The sequence below is a fragment of the Phodopus roborovskii genome, unplaced genomic scaffold, assembly GCF_943737965.1.
Source record: "Phodopus roborovskii unplaced genomic scaffold, PHOROB, whole genome shotgun sequence".
Lineage (NCBI taxonomy): Eukaryota > Metazoa > Chordata > Mammalia > Rodentia > Cricetidae > Phodopus > Phodopus roborovskii.
This window is the reverse complement of record NW_026126417.1, coordinates 3,815,275-3,833,407: the sequence shown is the minus strand read 5'-3', so window position 1 is coordinate 3,833,407 and position 18,133 is coordinate 3,815,275. Positions and strand designations below refer to the sequence as shown.

At 40.1% G+C, this 18,133-nt stretch overlaps 1 pseudogene; it reads right to left on the bottom strand.

The window, feature by feature from the left end:
* Window positions 1–15,744: 15,744 nt before the first annotated feature.
* LOC127221701 (PRELI domain-containing protein 1, mitochondrial-like) lies at window positions 15,745–16,454 on the bottom strand (annotated as a pseudogene).
* Window positions 16,455–18,133: the final 1,679 nt, after the last annotated feature.

The window sequence follows — 18,133 nt, the reverse complement described above, 5'->3', positions numbered from 1 at the left end:
TTAAAGGAGTGCACCTCATGCTCAGCTGATTTGGAGTTTCTAAGCTGGGAGAGGAAGGGGTCTTTACCTTAAGAAATACAGTATTTTAAGAGGAAATTAAAATAAAAGGACAACATAGATCTCGTGTATATAAAAGTGGTCAGAGAGCCACAAGAAATCATATATCTAGAGAAAAGACAGAAATGCTCAAGACTATGAGTCTGAAGAAAACAGAAAGAGTGATAGAGGCAGGAAAATGGCATCAATGAACAGAGAACTCAGAGTCCCAGAACTCAAGATGTGAGATTACTTCCGGAAAGTGAGGGTGTCATTCACAGTGAAGTAAAAGGAATAAGAATTGCATTTGTGTTTGTGAGATCACTAGGAAGAATGCAGCTGCTGGGAGAATAAGGACCTTGTAGGAACCCACCACCACCACCACCACCACCACTACAGAATTCTAGAGGCTGGAGCATAACTACTAAACCAAAGGTGTTCAGAAATAGAAAACAAAGGTGAATGAGAGAGAAACTTGGAATCTCTAAAATCAAGTCAAAGGTGATTATCAGACTGATCGTCTACTGATGCATGAACACTTAGCTAGCATGCCCAAGGCCATGTGTGTTCAATCCCACACATGGGCTTTCACACACACACACACACACACACACACACACACACACACACATCTATTGATGTTGTACAACTACAAACAAGATGAAAGACAAGAATGCAGAAACAGTCTCTCAAAACTGAGTTTTTGACAACTAAATAAAAAGGAAAGGGGAGCATTTTGTCAGCGGAAGAATAAGAAGGAATGTGAGGTGGAAACAATTTGTTATAAAGTTCTAGGAAATCAAAAGTCCATGAAATCACAATAAACATAAGACTGAGTCTGTTTTGTACATAATCTAGAGAGGAGAAGGAAATCTATATAAAAAAAAAAAACTATTTAGAGTGTCTCATGTAACTTGTTGCAGAAAATAGTATAGTAGTACAGTAATAGATATGTCTTAGCTGTTGTGATCGCTAGCTCTAACAGCTACATTGTCAATAAACTGTATAACTTTAGGTTTTCAATGAGATTTATAAAATCTGTCACATACTGCCTTTTTTTCCTTTGGTTGTCACAAAGCACCAAGTGAAAGGTCACCAGGTACCCTTCAGTTTGGACATTAGAAAGAAAAGAAAGACAGCATTTTCCCTGGTTTATTTGGAGTCTAGTTGGGATTGAGAAAGACTTAGAGAGCAAGGAGAGGTCCAGAAGACTGGAAATGACAAATGCTACATAGTAAGAATCAACCATCCAAAAAGGTAGGAAACAGGGGAGCCTAAAAAACCAATGTAGTCCCAGTAACTTCTGCTCCCCAACCCACTGCATGAACATTAGTACTCTAAAACTCTGGTTAGATCTCTTTACTGCTCAAATCACTCCCAACTAGATGATTATTCCCCATGGGCTAAAGAAAATTCAAGCAGCCTCAGGGCCTCTGGGCATCAGCACCATCTAAGTTGTTCACAGTTCCCTCCAGCCAAGTCAGAGTTCTCCCCAGTTCCACTTCCTTCTCTTTTGGTAAAACTCCCCCTCCTCAGAAAACATTTGTCTCACTCTTCTGAAATATTCCCCAATTTTAAGAGCCCCCAGATAAAGCCTCCTGAAGCCTGCTCAATTCAAATATATATATATATATATATATATATATATATATATATATATATATATATATATATTAATCTCCCTAATCTCCCTTTCCCCTTCCCATAGTTCTTTTTGATGTCTTTGGTCTGTGACATGTAGAGTTGATTGTGTGTGGAGTAGAAAATTACTTCCTTGCATTGGTCATCTGTGCCTTCATCCTCAGATCAAAAGATATTTGGCTGGGCATAATTATCAGTTCTGGGAAGTGGTTAAATACTTTATAAATTGATTCAAATTCATTCCTTTGCAATATTGAATGGTTGCTCCAAATCAGATCATTTTGGGTGATGACAGTAAAGGAGACATAAAAAAAAACTATGTTCATAGCAGCACTATTTGTAATAGCAAGAACCTGGAAGCAACCTAGATGCCCTTCAATTGAAGAATGGTTAATGAAGATGTGGCACATCTACACAATGGAATACTACTCTGCAGAAAAAAATAATGGTATCTTGAAATTCGCAGGCAAGTGGATGGCACTTGAAGAAACCATCCTGAATGAGGTAACCCAGTCACAAAAAGAGGAACACAGTATGTACTCACTCATATATGGATTTTAGACCTAGATCAAATGATCACCAGCCTATAATTCACATCACCAGAGGAACTAGGATACAAGTTGTATTCTAAGAGATTCATATAAAGTCCCTCACAGAACTGGGAAGGGACAAGTCCCCCAGACCTCAGGTATAGTGGGGGAGGACAGCTAATGGAGAGAGAAGTAGGAGAAAATGAGAGGGAGGAGAGGAAGGCATGTGTGACTAGGAGGATTGAGCCTGGTTAGGAATGGAAAATAGGAAAGAGAGAGAGAGACAGAGACAGAGAGAGAGAACATAAAAGAGGGAGCCAATATTGGTTTGAAGATAAAGTTGAACACAAAGAAAGGTCGAGGGAACTACAAGACTGCTCCCAACTAACAATCTCAGCTTCCGTGGAAAGGCTATCATAAATGCCCTTCCCGGAGAGTGAGATCAACAACTAACTTCTCCATGGAGTCCTCAACTAATGCCTGTTGAAAACAGGAGCAAACACCCATACATAAACACTGAGTCAAACTAGAACCCAGAAGCAGATGGAGAGGACAAGACCATGCGGTAGAAGTACATAGAGACAGCTTACCTGAACAAGGAGGAGCTAAGGGCCACTAGACTGATAGCTGGGAAGCCAACAGAGGTCTGACTCGGACCCCCTGAATATGGGTCTCAGCCAGAAGGTCTGAGCAGTCTAAGAGACCTCAGACAGTGGAGCCAGGATGTATCCCTGGTGCACAAAAGGACTTTGCAAACATATCCCCCATGGAGGGATAACTGCCTTATTCTAGAGATAGGAGAGAAGCCCTAGTCCCTACTTCACAGGACCTGTCAGATCTACATGACCCCAACTGGATGGCATTCCCCTACATATTGTATTGTGGTGGGGGGTTGGGAGGGGGAGGGTGTTTAGAGTGCATGGGAGAGGGTAGAGAGGGCAAAAGGGAGGGAAGGAGGGAGGGAGGGCTTGGGGGGAGGGAGGGAGGGAGGGAGGGAGAGGGAACTGGGATCGACATGTAAAATAATAATAATAAAAAAAAAAAAAAAAAAAAAAAAAACGCTTTGACTCCAAAATTTAACTTGAAGAACAAGTTACTGGGGAAAAGGATTTCTATTTTGTTTCCACAGAAAATGAAAAGATGTGGATTCCTTCCAGACTAATGTGGTTTGATCACACCAGACCGCCTGAAACAGAGTACAAGCTGATCCTACATTCCAAACAGCTGGACAAAACAGCCCTACAGACTACAGCTAGGATATCTGAATCTTCTTCGAATCCCCCAAGACAGCGCCCCTTACCAGCAGGAAGTAGTTTGGAAAGAACGACGCCCAAATTCCCAAATATTGTGTATAAATGTTTGTTTTCATTTAATTGGACTTTGTTATATAAAATTAAATAAAAAATACTCTATATGCAAAAAAAAAAAAAATGTGGAACAGAGGGTGTAACTCAGTTGGAAGAATGCATGCCTAATATGCACAAGGCCCTGGGTTCGAACCCTGGTGTCCACTAAACTGGATACGGTAGCATGTACCTGTAATCCTGGTAGTTGGAGGCAAAGGCAGAAAGTTTAGAAATCAAAGTTCATCTTTGGCTTCATAGAGAGTTCAAGGGTCTGGACAACTTGAAGTCTGTCTTTAAAAGGAGGGCAGGTAGAGAAAAACTAAGAAAGGAAGCAAAAGTAAGGGGAAAGCATACTGATAAAAAGAAATGTATAAAAAAAGAGGAAGTCCTCATCTTCTGAGCGAGGAGATTAACATTGAAGACAAACAATATAGAAGAAAATAAACTTTAAGATTCATTTGTACATATGGAAACAGAAAAAAAATCATCCTGAGTAAGGTAACCCAGACCCAGAAGGACAAACATGATAATTACTCACTTATAAATGTATTAGCTGTAACGTAAAGGATAACCAGGCTACAATCCACAGTCCCAGAGAAGCTAGGTGGCAAGGAGGGCTCAAGGGGATGCACTTCGATCTCCCTGGGAAGAAGAAATTAGAAGAGACTTTGTTTGTGGACTGGGGGCAGGTGGGGATCGAAACATGAGGTGGGAGTTGGGAAGAGTACTGAAAGAGCCACCAGGAAAGGAGATTGTTTCAGGGTGAGGTAGAAGCCCAGTAAAAGGGAAACTCCTACCAATCTACAAGCATGACCCCAGCTAAGACTCTTAGCAAAAGAGAATACTAGCCTGAACTGGCCACCTCCTGTGACCAGGCAAGACTACTGGTGAAGGGATTGTGACAACAACCCAACCAATCATATACCCTACAGTTTGTCTGGCCTATGGGATGTGCTGGGGTAAGGGTGACATAGAGATTGTGGGAGTGACCAACAAATGACTGGTCCACTCAAAGATCCATGCCACAGAGTAAGCCCATCCCTGACACAGCATGGAGCACCAGAACCAGGCTAGATGGCCCAGAGACCAAGGATAGAACCAAACACGACTAGAGGGGGGAAAAATCAATGTAATGATGCCTAACTCACAGATTGGTGCCTAGCCCAATAGTCATCAGAGGCTTTATCCAGCAACTGGTGGAAACATGCAGAGACCCACAGTCAAACATTAGGCCAAGCTCAGGGAATCCTGCTGAAGACAGGGAAGAAAGATTGTAGGAGCCAAGGAGGTCAAGGACATCACAGGAAAACCCACAGAATCAAATAATCTAGGCTTGTAGGAGCTCACAGAGACTGAACTGACAACCAGGGAGCCTGCAAGGGACTGATCTAGGCCCTCTGCATGTAAATGGCAGTTGTGTAATTTGGTCTTCTTGTGGGACTCCTAACAATGGGAGCAGGGGTTGTCCCAGACTCTTCTGTGAGCTTTTTAGACCCTGTTCTTCATACTGGGTCATTTTTGCCCAGCCTTAACACAAGGGGGAGTGCTTAGTCTTGCTGCAACTTGACATGCCATCCATAGGGGACTATTTCTGAATTAGAAAGGGAGGACTGGGTGGTGCAAATGAGAGAACTTGGGGAGGGACTGGGAGGAAAAGAGGGAGGAGAAACTGTGGTTGGGGTGTAAAATAAACAAATAAATAAATTTCTAGAAGCTCGTTTGTATTTTTACAGTTTGGATGGCTCTACCCAGCCAGCCAGCAGAAGTCTTTAAATGAAAAAGCTATTCACACAGGTACACCATGAGTTTGCATTCTCAGAGGACGTTTGACCCAAACTCTGGTGGATAGACAATGGCTGGCCCTTCACTAAGTGCCTCCCTTTTTCCATTTTTCTTCCAACATTTCTTCCAGCATTTCCCTGAAGGGCACCCTTCTGGCTCTCCCCGAACAGCTAGCTGCACACTACAGTCTCCTGCTCTGTCTCCCATGCCAAGCCCAAGCTTGAGGGGGGGGTGGGAGGGGTGTAAGAGAATCACTAATGCCCAATATCCATCTCAGAAGTGGGAACGTAAGATAAGCGGGCTGAGGTGGTCTTCTCTAAATGAATACTTAGGTAAAATCATCCCAACTAGAATATAAAGTTCTTTCAATATTTCAAAACTTTGGGGATCCAACTGAGGAAATCAGAGGGAATATAATATTTTAATATATCTCTCTCAGTAATCACTTCAGCTTTGTTCATTCATTTTTTATACCTGGTTAATTTCTGCTTCTTTAGGTCACACTGACTGATTTATGTCCTTCTGTCTGCTTGATCCTGAAAGCTGTTTTCAACTGTCAAAAACCACTTCTAGTAGATGTTTACTACCAAACTAACCTTAATCCACAACTAAATCCAAATATCCCAGAACTATTTGTATCCCAGTGTTCCGGTTCCTGACTCACAGCCTGTTCCTCTCAGAATGCTTTCTAGTCTTAAATACCAGCCTTTTTCTCAACAGAGTATTTTCAACCACTATCCTCAACTGTCTCGGTACCTCTTCTACTCTGCTCACTGATTTCAAACTGTGGTCTGAGTTACCAGAAAATCTTGATCATGGCCTGCAAGACGGCTGAGCAAGTTAAGTAAGACACTTGCCACCAAGCTGGATGACTTGAGTTTGATGCCCAGGACCCACACAGTAGAAGCAGAACCAGCTCCTGCAAGCTGTCTTCTGACACACACACACCCACACACTTATACACATAAATATACATTTGTACACATAAATAAGCAAATGTAGTCTTGGAAAGAAAGAAAATCCTGGTCACTAAAATGCTGAAATACAGTCTATCTTTTCTAACCCACCTGTTTTCTTGAAGGCCTGATAACAGCATCTCCAGAAAGCTTACACCTGCCAAGTGGCTCTACTTGACATGCCTCAAAAGTAGAAAACATATAGCTACTTAGCAAAAAGAAAATGGTGAAATAGAAAAAAACAAAAAGAAAGGCCAGTGTAAATTCAATCCATGCTGAATTTCACCTCTTAGACTGATTCCCCATATCAGAGAAGGTAGCTAATAGGTCACCTAGGGAAGTGATCGTCCCTCATGAATAAAACGCTTTGCTGGGTTGTTTTCTACCTTGGGGCTTATGGCAAAATGGAGACCTAAGATTTCATCAAAATGTTTTTCAATTACTTTTTTGGGGGAGGGGTGTCAGGATTTTACTGAATAGCTTAGACTGGCCTCAAATTTTATAATCTTCCTGCTTTGGCTTTCTAAGTGCTGAGGTCACAAACATCACACTCAGATTCTAATTACTTTTGAATTAAATCATGTTTACATATATATATACATATATACATATATATGCATATATATACATGTATATATGCATATACATATATGTATATATATGCACAAGATAGACACAAAAATACATACTTAATATATGTAACAATTGTCAATGATAGTCTTGCCTCTGTATAGAAGAAATATCATTCTATCAAATAAATAGATATTTATTTATTGGGTTTTTTTTTAGACAAGATTTCTTTGTATAATGGCCCTGGCTGTCCTGGAACTTTCTTTGTAGACTTCTCATAGATATTTGCCTGCCTCTGCTTACCTCCCCCAAGTGTTGGGATAAAAAGCATGTACCACTATGCCCAGCTCCAAATAAATATTTATAATCACTTTATGGACTGGGGTTTTCTAGTGTCTACTTAATTTTATTGACAGAATATTGCTCATTAAATAGTTGTCAGATATTCAGTAAGATATTAAATTAAAAAGTGAAAGAATTATAGATTCTCCAATACTAATGTCTACTTTAATACACTAAACTCCGTTATACAAGGAACAGATATAGAAAAGAAAGAACAGGGGAAGGAAGAACAGGACATAGATGCCTCCTAGGAGAATTCAGTATGTAGATAAAAGCAACGCCCAAAATCTATTAACAGATTCAATGCAATTCCCATGTCATCCTTCACAAAAATAGAAAATCTATCCTAAAATTCATATGAAATCACAGACCCCAAATAACCAAAACAATTCTGAAAGCTGAAAGGGCTACCATATCAGGTCCCAAGATATATTTCAGAGACATCTTAATTTAAAAAAAAAAAAACTATATGGTATGGACACCAAAACAGACATGTAAACTAAAGGAAGGAAATGGATTGTGGTGGTTTAAAAGAAAATGGTCCCCAAAGAGAGTTGCACTATTAAGAGGTGTTACCTTGTTTGAGGAGGTGTGCTTTTCTTGGAGGAAGTGTGTCACTATGAAGGCAGGCTTTGAGGTTTCATATTTGCTCAAGACACACACAGTGTCTCAGTCTACTTCCTGTTACCTGCATATCAACATGTAGCAACTCCTTCTCCAGTACTATGTCTGCCTGCATGCTGCCTTGCTTCCCACAATTATAACAAACTAAACCTCAATTAAATGTTTTCCTTTATAAGAGTTGCCAAGGCCATGGTGTCTCTTCACAGCAATAGAAACCCTAATAAAGACATCGATACGTCCTAGATATCCTTCAACCAACAATTGAATAATGAAAATGTGGTACACATACACTATGGAATACTACTCTTTTGTAAAGAAAAGTGAAATTGTGAACTTTTCAGGGAAATAAATGGAACTGGAAAAGATACATTGAGTGAGGTAACCCAGACCCAGGAAGACAAATATTACATGTTCTCTTATTGGAAGCTCCTGGCTATGAACCTCAGATGTGAGGACATATCACAAAGTAAATGCAAAAGCCCAGGAGAGCATAAAGGAGCCATTGCCATGGTGAGAGTTTAGGGGAAAAATAGAGAGAAATAACAAGGTACAAATGATCTGATTGGGAAAATTGGGAACACAGAGAAGGCTCTAATTAGAGAGAGAAAGGTAGATAAATGCAGAAGAAAGAGTAAGGAATGTAAAACAATAGTAAGGATGTCTATAAAATGTAAGGAACCAAAACATACCTATAATACATATATTGTTGGGGACCATCACCATCCCCATCTACCTCAGACTCTGAGGTAGAAAATTACTGTCTCTTAAGAAATAAGCAGAATGTTCACCAGAGCATTCTGAGATACAGGCTTGCAGTTTTACAGCCAGTTAAAGAATAGCTCAGGATATTCTTCCTGTTGTAGATTTACAGTCAGTTAAAGAATAGTTCAGGACATTCCTTCTACTAATCCCTTCACCATGCCTACATGCAACTGTCCTGCCTATGGTCCTAAATAAGCCTCCCCTGAGAAAATAAAATTTGTCAGCTTTATCAGAATACTATCTTTCTGTCCTTCTTCGTATCCCTTGTTCCCCCATTCACTCCTAGGTACTTCCGGTTCATCGTTGACTGACCCTCAGATGAGGGCAATATATGTCTATATATAAATATACATGTATAGTTTTAATGAAATGTTCCCATCTGCACTAATAGTACTCCTTTAAAGAACCAAAGACCATCTAAAAGAAATCTGAGTATCAGGCATGAGAAGCCCCTCTTTCGAGTTGTTGGTCAGGGTTGTGTAAAAGACTCCCAAACATTACAGGCTATTGTTATTACCCTTGGTTTCCCCCCAAAAGCAGAAGGAAAGTCCACATTGCTGAAAACACACAGGGTCTACAAGCCCCAGGGCTGGAAATGACCTCATAACATCCTCACTGAAGACAGTTTTCTGAGCAGCTTTTATATTGAAGCTAATCTCGAGCAACATATGAATTTCACATTCTTAGCAAAACAATTGCCTGAACACAAACATTATAGGACAGCCATTAATTATTCATCCTTATCATCATCTTCATCTTCTTCCTCATCTTCTGGTCCAGTCTTCTTCAGGCCTGTTAGCCCACCAGGTCCCTACTTCCCTGATTCATTTTTGCCATTAGCATGGTGTGTAGAAACACCTTTTCCATACTTCTCCTTTAGTGTATTTATTTGCCTTCTGTTAAGACTACATCTCAGCCAACTTTTCTTTCAGTCTCTCCAATAGACAGACCTGAATATTCACTTTTTATCTTTGGGTTATGCTTAGAACAAAGCAAGAAGAGGGCTGACAGTAGTGTGGGAGAAATTTATCACCTCTGGAAGGAACATAATTCTTCTCATCATGTGTCACATTTGGCTGTATCTTCAAATGCCCCAACTGGTGGGGCAGTCAACAAGGAACCAGGGACACCTAAGAAAGAATGGGGAACAAGGGATGCAAAGAACAGACAGCAAGACTGTATTCTGATGAAGCTGACAAATTTTATTTTCTGGAAGGACTGTAGGCAGGATGTGAGCAGGGTTTGCACATAGGCAGGGTGAAAGAGTCAGTAGAAGGAATGCCCTGAACTAATCTTTAACTGGCTGTAAAACCACAGCAGGAGAAATGCCCTAAGCTGGTTAGCTATTCTTTAACCGGCTGTAAAACTGCAGCAGGACAAACATCCTGAGCTATTCTTTAACTGGCTGTAAAACTGCAAGCCTGTATCTAGGAATGCTCTCCTGAACATTCTGCTTATTTCTTAAGAGGCAGTAATTTTCTTGAGGTTGTAAGGATGGTGATGGTCCCCAACATTCAAGCTTCAACTTTTCCTTTGTAGATGTGGTCTTGCATTTCTCATAGCATTTCCTTGAGAACTCATCAGAGAAGACCAAGGAATCAAGGTATTTCATTTGTGCTCTTCTAAGCAAGTCTGCAGAAAAAGTGCATATGAGAATATGTTTCCTACCAGGATTGGTAGGGTCACCTTTGTCCAAGCTGAGGGAGCAGCATCTACCTTCTTACTGACACAAGCTTTCCCATCTGAGCCCAACCAAGACATTTCCTTTCCCAAGCTCCATATGTAAGTGGTTTTGTAACACAGTTTTAAATTGAGTCACTTGTTATGATTGTTTGATTTTTTAATTATTTATATATTATGAATATTAATCCTTTATTATATGTGTAATTGTCAAAGTTTCTCTACCATTTCCTTTTCATTCAGTTAATTGTTTTCTTAGCTATGCAGACTCTTTTTAGTTTTATGAGGTCACATGTCAATTGTTGGCCTTGCTTCCCGGGTAAATGGGTCCTCTTTAGAAAGTCCTTTCCTAGGCCTCCATTTTTTTTTAAAGATTTGATTTTTTTTTTTCATTGTAGAGGTCTTGCACCTCCTTGATTAGATTTATTCCTAAACATTTGGCTTTCTAAAAGTAATGTGAACTGGAGTGTTTCAATGATCTCTTGCTTTATGTGTTCGTTGTTGTATACAAAGGCTATTGTTAATTTTACACCTCTCCATTTTACTAAAAGTGTTATTTTCAAAGTTTTCAGATAGAAATTTTGACATCTCTAACATATAATATCATGGTATCTGCAAGTAGGGGTAATTTTGCTTCTTTTCCAATTTTTATCCATTCAATTTCTTTTTCTTGCCTTATTGCTCTAGCTAGGACTTTAAGCACTATATTGAAAAAGAGAAAAGATAGTAGATAACTCTGTCCCATTCCTGATTTTAGTAAGATTTGTTTGAGTTTTTCTCACTGACTTTTTTTGGTGTTTTAAATTAATGGAGAAATTCATGTTTCCTTTCGGTTTTCTAACTTAATGTAGTGTAAGCTTTACTGTATTCTCTTATAATATTCTGGATGTTTTTGGTGTCTGTTGTAAAGTTTCCTGGTTCGTCCCTGGTTCTATTGATTTGGGTCCTCCCCTTCTTTCTTTTAATTAATTCAGCCAAGGATCTTAACCTATTGATTTGTGCACTATTTATTTGTTCTCTTTTCATCAATTTCTTTTCTGATTTTTATTATTTCTTCTTGTCTACTGAGTTTGATTTTGGTTTGATCTTTTTTCCAAATTCTTGAGTTGCATCACTACATCATATATATGATTTTTTTTTATGTAAGCACTTAGAGCTATATATTTCCCTCTTGGGACTGCTTTAATGTAGCCTCATGTAAGGGGTTTAGTTGTGTTGTATTCTCAGTTTCATTTACTTCCAGGAATATTTTCATTTCTCTCTTGATTCCTTCTTTCTTGATTTCATCAATCAGTAATGTATTATTTAATACACATGAATTGGTATGATTACTTGAGATTTTTTTTAAGATTTATTGCATTATAGTAAGATGAGATACATGGAACTAGGTCCATTTTCTGAATTTGTTAAGATTTTGAGACTTGACATCCTAGCTCAACCTTGTTCATTGTTACTATAGCTAATAAATGAAAACTACTTAAATGTCATTGAACTGACAGGTGGATAATGAAAACATGAATCATATACACAAGAGAATTCTAGTCATATGTAAAGAAAAATGAACAGGCCATACAGGAAAATGTTATACTGAGTGAAAGAATCTAGACCCAAAGACATACTCACTCATACTTGTGGATCCTAACTCCAAATCTTTTTCTTTTTCTTTTTCTTTTTTTTTTTTTTTTTTTTTTTCCTCTTTTCGTATTATTTATCCTTCTCTCATACAATACATCTAACAGCAGCCCTTCCTCCCTCCACTCTTCCCAGCCTCTCCCTTAACCTTCCCTCTCCCTCGGGCCCACTTCTTTCCCTTCAGAAAAGAGAACCCTCCCAGGGATGTCAGCCTACATGGTTTCACAAGATGCAATAAGATTGGGCATAAACCGTCATACCAAGGCTGAACAAAATAACCCAGTAAGAGTAAAAGTGTCCCAACAGCAGGCTAAAGAGTCCACACAGCCACCACTCCCACTGTTCAGAGTCCCTAAGAAACACCAAGCTACACAACCATAACAAATAAATGACAGAGGACTGAGCACAGACCTAGGCAGTCTCCATGATAGCCACTTCAGTCTCCATGCCCCTTTGAGCCATGCTTAGTTGATTCTGTTGGGCTAAGTCCTTAATCCCTATAGCTCCTACAATCTTTGCTCCTCCTCTTCTGTGGGTCTAGGAACTCCACCTAATGTTTGGCCACTGATCTCTACATCTGCTGTCATCAGCTACTGGAGGAAGCATTTCTGATAATTATGAATACAAAAGAATATCATCATGAATCATTTCATTTACTTTTTTTTTGTGGGGAGCCTATCCTCAAACTTGCTTTGTAGACCAGGCTGGCCTCAAACTCACAGAGATCTGCCTGTCTCTCTGCCTCCTGAGTGCTGGGATTAAAGGTGTACACCACCACTAGCAGGCTCATTGACTTTTTCCAGTTGTATTTGGTTCTACCCTATGTCCTTGGCCATCCAGCTTCTGGTTTCATCCAGGCGGTATTGGGCATGGGCACCCATTCCTGATGTGGGTCTCAAGTTAGGCCTGCCAGTCATTAGGTGGCCATTCCCACAAGCTCTGACCACCATTGCCCCAACATATATTCCAGGACAGACAGGTTGTAGGTCAAAGGTTTTGTGGCTGGGATGGTGTACCAGTACCACCACTGGAAGCCTTGCCTGGCTACTGAAGATGGCCCTTCAGACTCTGCATCCTCCATTGCTAGGAGTCATCGCTGGAGTCACCCTCATACTTTCCACTGCACTAGGTTTCCACATTACCCAACCCCCATTCAAGTTTTCTCTCCTTCAATCCCTCAACCCCCACCTGATCCCTCCAGTTCCAACCCTCCACCCCGAGTCCACCCTCAAAATCTATTCTATTTCCCTCTCCCAGGTAATCCATGTATCCCCTTTGAGCCCTCCTTGTTGCATAGCCTCTCTGGGTCTATAGAGTATAGCATGATTATCTGATGGGAGATGTCATTCTGTATGTTTCTCATACTGGTTAATAAATAAAGCACTGTTGGCCAATAGGAAAGGATATAGGAGGGACTAGGAGACAAGGAGGAAAGAGAAAGTAGTAAGGAGGAGTCAACATGGAGAGACCAGGGAGACCAGACACCTGCCTCACTCCCTGGTAAGGAGACCACGTGGAAATACATAGAAATGGGTTAATACTTAAGACAGAGCTAGCCTATAAGAAACAAATAATGGGCCAAGAGCATTATATCAAATACAGAGTCTCTGTGCATTATTTGGGGCTGGCGCGGCGGCAGGACAAGACCGGGTGGCAGGCGGAAAAACCCTACTCTTACAATTATCCTTTACTTAACAGCTAAAATCCGAGTGCATACCATGTTTGTCTTTCCAGGTTTGGGTTGCCTTGCTCAGGAAGATTTTTTTTCTAGTTCCATCAATCTGCCTGCAAATTTCAAGATGTCAGTTTTTAATAGCTAAGTAATAATCCATTGGAGATGTATGTATGTATACATATTGTCTATATCCATTATTTGGTTGAAGAAAGTCTAGGTTGTTTCTAGTTTCTAGCTATTACAAATAAAGCTGCTAGGAACATAGTTGAGCAAGTGTCCTTCTGATAGGATGGAGCATCCTTTTGTTATATGCCCAAGAATGGTAAAGCTGGGTCTTGAGGTAGATCAATTCCCAATTTTCTGAGAAACTGCCATATTGATTTTCAAAGTAGCTGTACCAGTTTGCATTCCCACCAGCAATGGAGGAATGTTACCTTTACTCCACATCCTCTTCAGGATAAGCTGTCATTAGTATTTTTGATCTCAGCCATTCTGACAGGTATAAGATGGTACCTCAGCAGCTTACCTGAACAAGGAGGAGCTAAGGGCCACTAGACTGATAGCTGGGAAGCCAACAGGGGACTGACTCGGACCCCCTGAATATGGGTCTCAGCCAGAAGGTCTGACAAGTCTAAGAGACCTCAGACAGTGGAGCCAGGATGTATCCCTGGTGCACAAAAGGACTTTGCAAACATATCCCCCATGGAGGGATAACTGCCTTATTCTAGAGATAGGAGAGAAGCCCTAGTCCCTACTTCACAGGACCTGTCAGATCTACATGACCCCAACTGGATGGCATTCCCCTACATATTGTATTGTGGTGGGGGTTTGGGAGGGGAGGGTGTTTAGAGTGCATGGGAGAGGGTAGAGAGGGCAAAAGGGAGGGAAGGAGGGAGGGAGGGCTTGGGGGGAGGGAGGGAGGGAGGGAGGGAGAGGGAACTGGGATCGACATGTAAAATAATAATAATAAAAAAAAAAAAAAAAAAAAAACGCTTTGACTCCAAAATTTAAGTTGAAGAACAAGTTACTGGGGAAAAGTATTTCTATTTTTGTTTCCACAGAAAATGAAAAGATGTGGATTCCTTCCAGACTAATGTGGTTTGATCACGCCAGACCGCCTGAAACAGAGTACAAGCTGATCCTACATTCCAAACAGCTGGACAAAACAGCCCTACAGACTACAGCTAGGATATCTGAATCTTCTTCGAATCCCCCCAAGACAGCGCCCCTTACCAGCAGGAAGTAGTTTGGAAAGAACGACGCCCAAATTCCCAAATATTGTGTATAAATGTTTGTTTTCATTTAATTGGACTTTGTTATATAAAATTAAATAAAAAAATAAATAAATAAAAATAAAGGTGTGTATCACTTTGCCTAAAAAAAAAAAAAAAAAAAAAAAAAAAAAAAAGATGGTACCTCAGAATTATTTTGATTTTCATTTCCCTGATGGCTAAGGATGTTGTGTGATTCCTTAAGTGCCTTTTTAGCCATTATATTTAACATTTTCTTTGACAGATATATCTATTTCTTCTATCAGATCTTCAATGCCTGAGATTCTTTTTTCCATCTCTTGTATTTTGTTGCTGACTCTTTTAGTCTATAGTTCCTGTTCAATTACCTAGATTTTCCATTTCCATATTTACCTCAATTTGTGTTTGCTTTATTGCTTCTATTTCCATTTTCTCATCTTAAACAGTTTGATCCATTTCCTTCTAATTGTATTACATGAAAATGTGTAAACCAATAGATAGAGATATATATAAAGAGTGTTCAATATTTTCTTTGGGAAGGGTCAATCAAACCAAATGCTAATTGAATGCCAGTTCTGTGCTAAATGTTGTTCATGGTACTTGGAACACATTAGTGGAGCTTATCAAACATACAGTATTTTTACATTACTCCTTCACCTATGTATCACTAGGTGAGCCACTACACCTCTCTGCCCTGTCATCAACTGCCCAATGGGGTAATAAGCAAGGTGGGCTTGGGGTAGACACTGCACCTGGTGTACTGTAGATACTGAACCCATCACCCAGACAGCAAAGAGGGCTGGAGATTGATTTTTAATAATCAAGTACGATGGGGAGAAGGAAAAGTAAGTGAACAGCACTGGCTGGCAGGCTATACAAGAAGCTGCTACCATAGTCGCCACCCCTGCTGCCACCCCACTACTGCTGCTGCTGCTCAGTAGCAGCTTTGTTGGCTATGTCCTTGGCCTTCCCTGTAGCTGGCTTGCTTCTCCTTTGCTTTCTCTTTGGCACTTTGGCTGTCTCAACAAATGTTTTGGAACAGCCTCACCTTGTATCTTGGCCAAGATGTACTCAAAGCCCATCATTGTCTTCGTTGCATTGCTTTTGAATAGAGAAGACCAAAATGCTGGAGACCAAATTCCAAAAGAGGTAAAGACCCAGGTTTCCCAAATGGACTTCAGTCCTGCAACGATGGCTTCAGTCCTGCAACGATGTCAAGAGTATACATGATAAACATGTCATTCCTCCACCACAGTCACTTCACAGGTGAAGGTGACAATGGTCTGATTTTGTGAGTCTGAACTAGAGTACTCCAGAATGTACACCAAGTGCACAGTGTTGGCAGGTAACAGTCACTCTGCCTAGTGTGCCATCCTGTTGGTGTTGGTCAAGAGTCTATAGGACAGAAGCTTCTAGTCAAGGGTCATCTCCCCATGCACTATTTCTTCAATTAAGTCATGTTTGCTATAGAAATTCTGGTACCTTTGCCAGAAGGCAGCAAACACTTCATCCCAGGAGCATGTTCTAGCTCAAGAAATGATTCATCATCATCCAGGGCCAGGACAGGCTCAGGACCAGTGCAATATCAGATGAAGGCCTCACACCCACCTGGAGCCAGGAGGCAGCATGACTCAGAGCATGCCATCTGCCTCACAACTCAGTCACCGAATCGTCAGGCCCAGGTCCCTACCACCTGTCATGAAGAGATATAAGACTCTGTTCAAGGTTTTCATGTTTCAATGAATGTGTCAAAGAAATGTCAGAGTTTAACTGTATTTTAAAAGTATACTAAACATTAATTACCAGATGAACTTCTATTGGAGGTGAACCTGTTAATTAGCTGGGATATAAACAACACTACTTTCATTGAGAGCACAAAATAGTCACTGTTTTACCTAAGAAACGAGAGAGGGAGGGAGGGAGAGGGAACTGGGACCGACATGTAAAATAAAATAAAAAATACCTAAAAAAAAAAAAAAAAAAAAAAAAAAAAAAAAAGAAAAGAAAAGAAAGAAAGAAAAAGAAAATGGGGACAAAACCAGGCTACAGAAACCCACAGAGACAGCTGACCTGAACAAGGAGGATTACTGATGTTGAAGGAGGCACATTTGCAAATTATAGTCAACTCCTGTTGACCTCAGACTAACAGAAAATAAAGGTCTAGGAAAGAAAATCCCCAAGACTTCTTTGCCTCAAAATCAACAAAGCTAACTACTGAATCACATTTTCTCGATCTACAACTTAAACTAATATGGTATTCAGGTCCCAGGAGACCACTAGGTTCCTAGGTATATTACATTTCCTGTTTGTTTTAAGGAGTCAATTAAGAAACTGAAACTTTCCTGGTATGGTTGTACAAGCCTTTAATTCCTTCACTGCGGAGGCAGAGGCAGGCAGATTTGTGGGAGTTTGAGGTCAGCCTGGTCTACATAGTGAGTTTCAGGCCAGTCAAAGCTACATAGTGAGATTTTTGTCTCAAAAAGAGGAAGATGAAGAATAAAAAGAGGAGGAGGAAAATTACACAAAGCACAATGCCCTTATATATCACATACTTTACTTTGACCTACAAATAATTAACCAGAAGTAAATTTTCAACTAGACAAACACTGTAGGTTCTAGAGTCTGTAGAGAACTAGATACGTATGTCAATGAGACCAATTTCCATTTACGGGGAGGGGGTGGAATTATTGTCCTACCATTGAATAGAAAACAAAAGAGGTAACAAAGCAGAACTCTAACCCCAGCTCTCAGGAGGCTGAGTGGGAATCATAGAGTCAAATCTACCCTACCCTGGGTTATACAGCAAGACTCTGTCTCAAAAAAAAAGGGGGGGGGGCTGAGAAAACTTTAGTATTTGGATGTTCAGGTGATTCTCTGGTAATTAATAATGAAAAAGTATAAAGATGGTCACATTCACCTTATCATGTTCACCACATGGTGAGTCCGTGTGCAGAAATACGATTCTTGTTTTTGAAATGAAGTGGAATGATTCCAAGAGTGTCAAGAAAACAATAAACATGCTACAGAGTTGATTAACAGAATTCTACCTCAGCACTAAATTGGGGCAGTTAGCTTAACAAAACTGAGTTGATTTTATAAACTATATAGAATAGCAACTGAGCTCAGAAACCGAATGAATGAATGAATGAATGAATGAATGGGCTGTTTCTTCCTATGATCATGCCTTCTTACATATCTATTAAAAACTGGATCTCAGTTGTCTAGTGGGCCCTGATTAATGGTTAGGAATATAAACTCTATATATAACCTGCCTTGGTTTTAGCCCTAACCTTATCATTACTTCCAT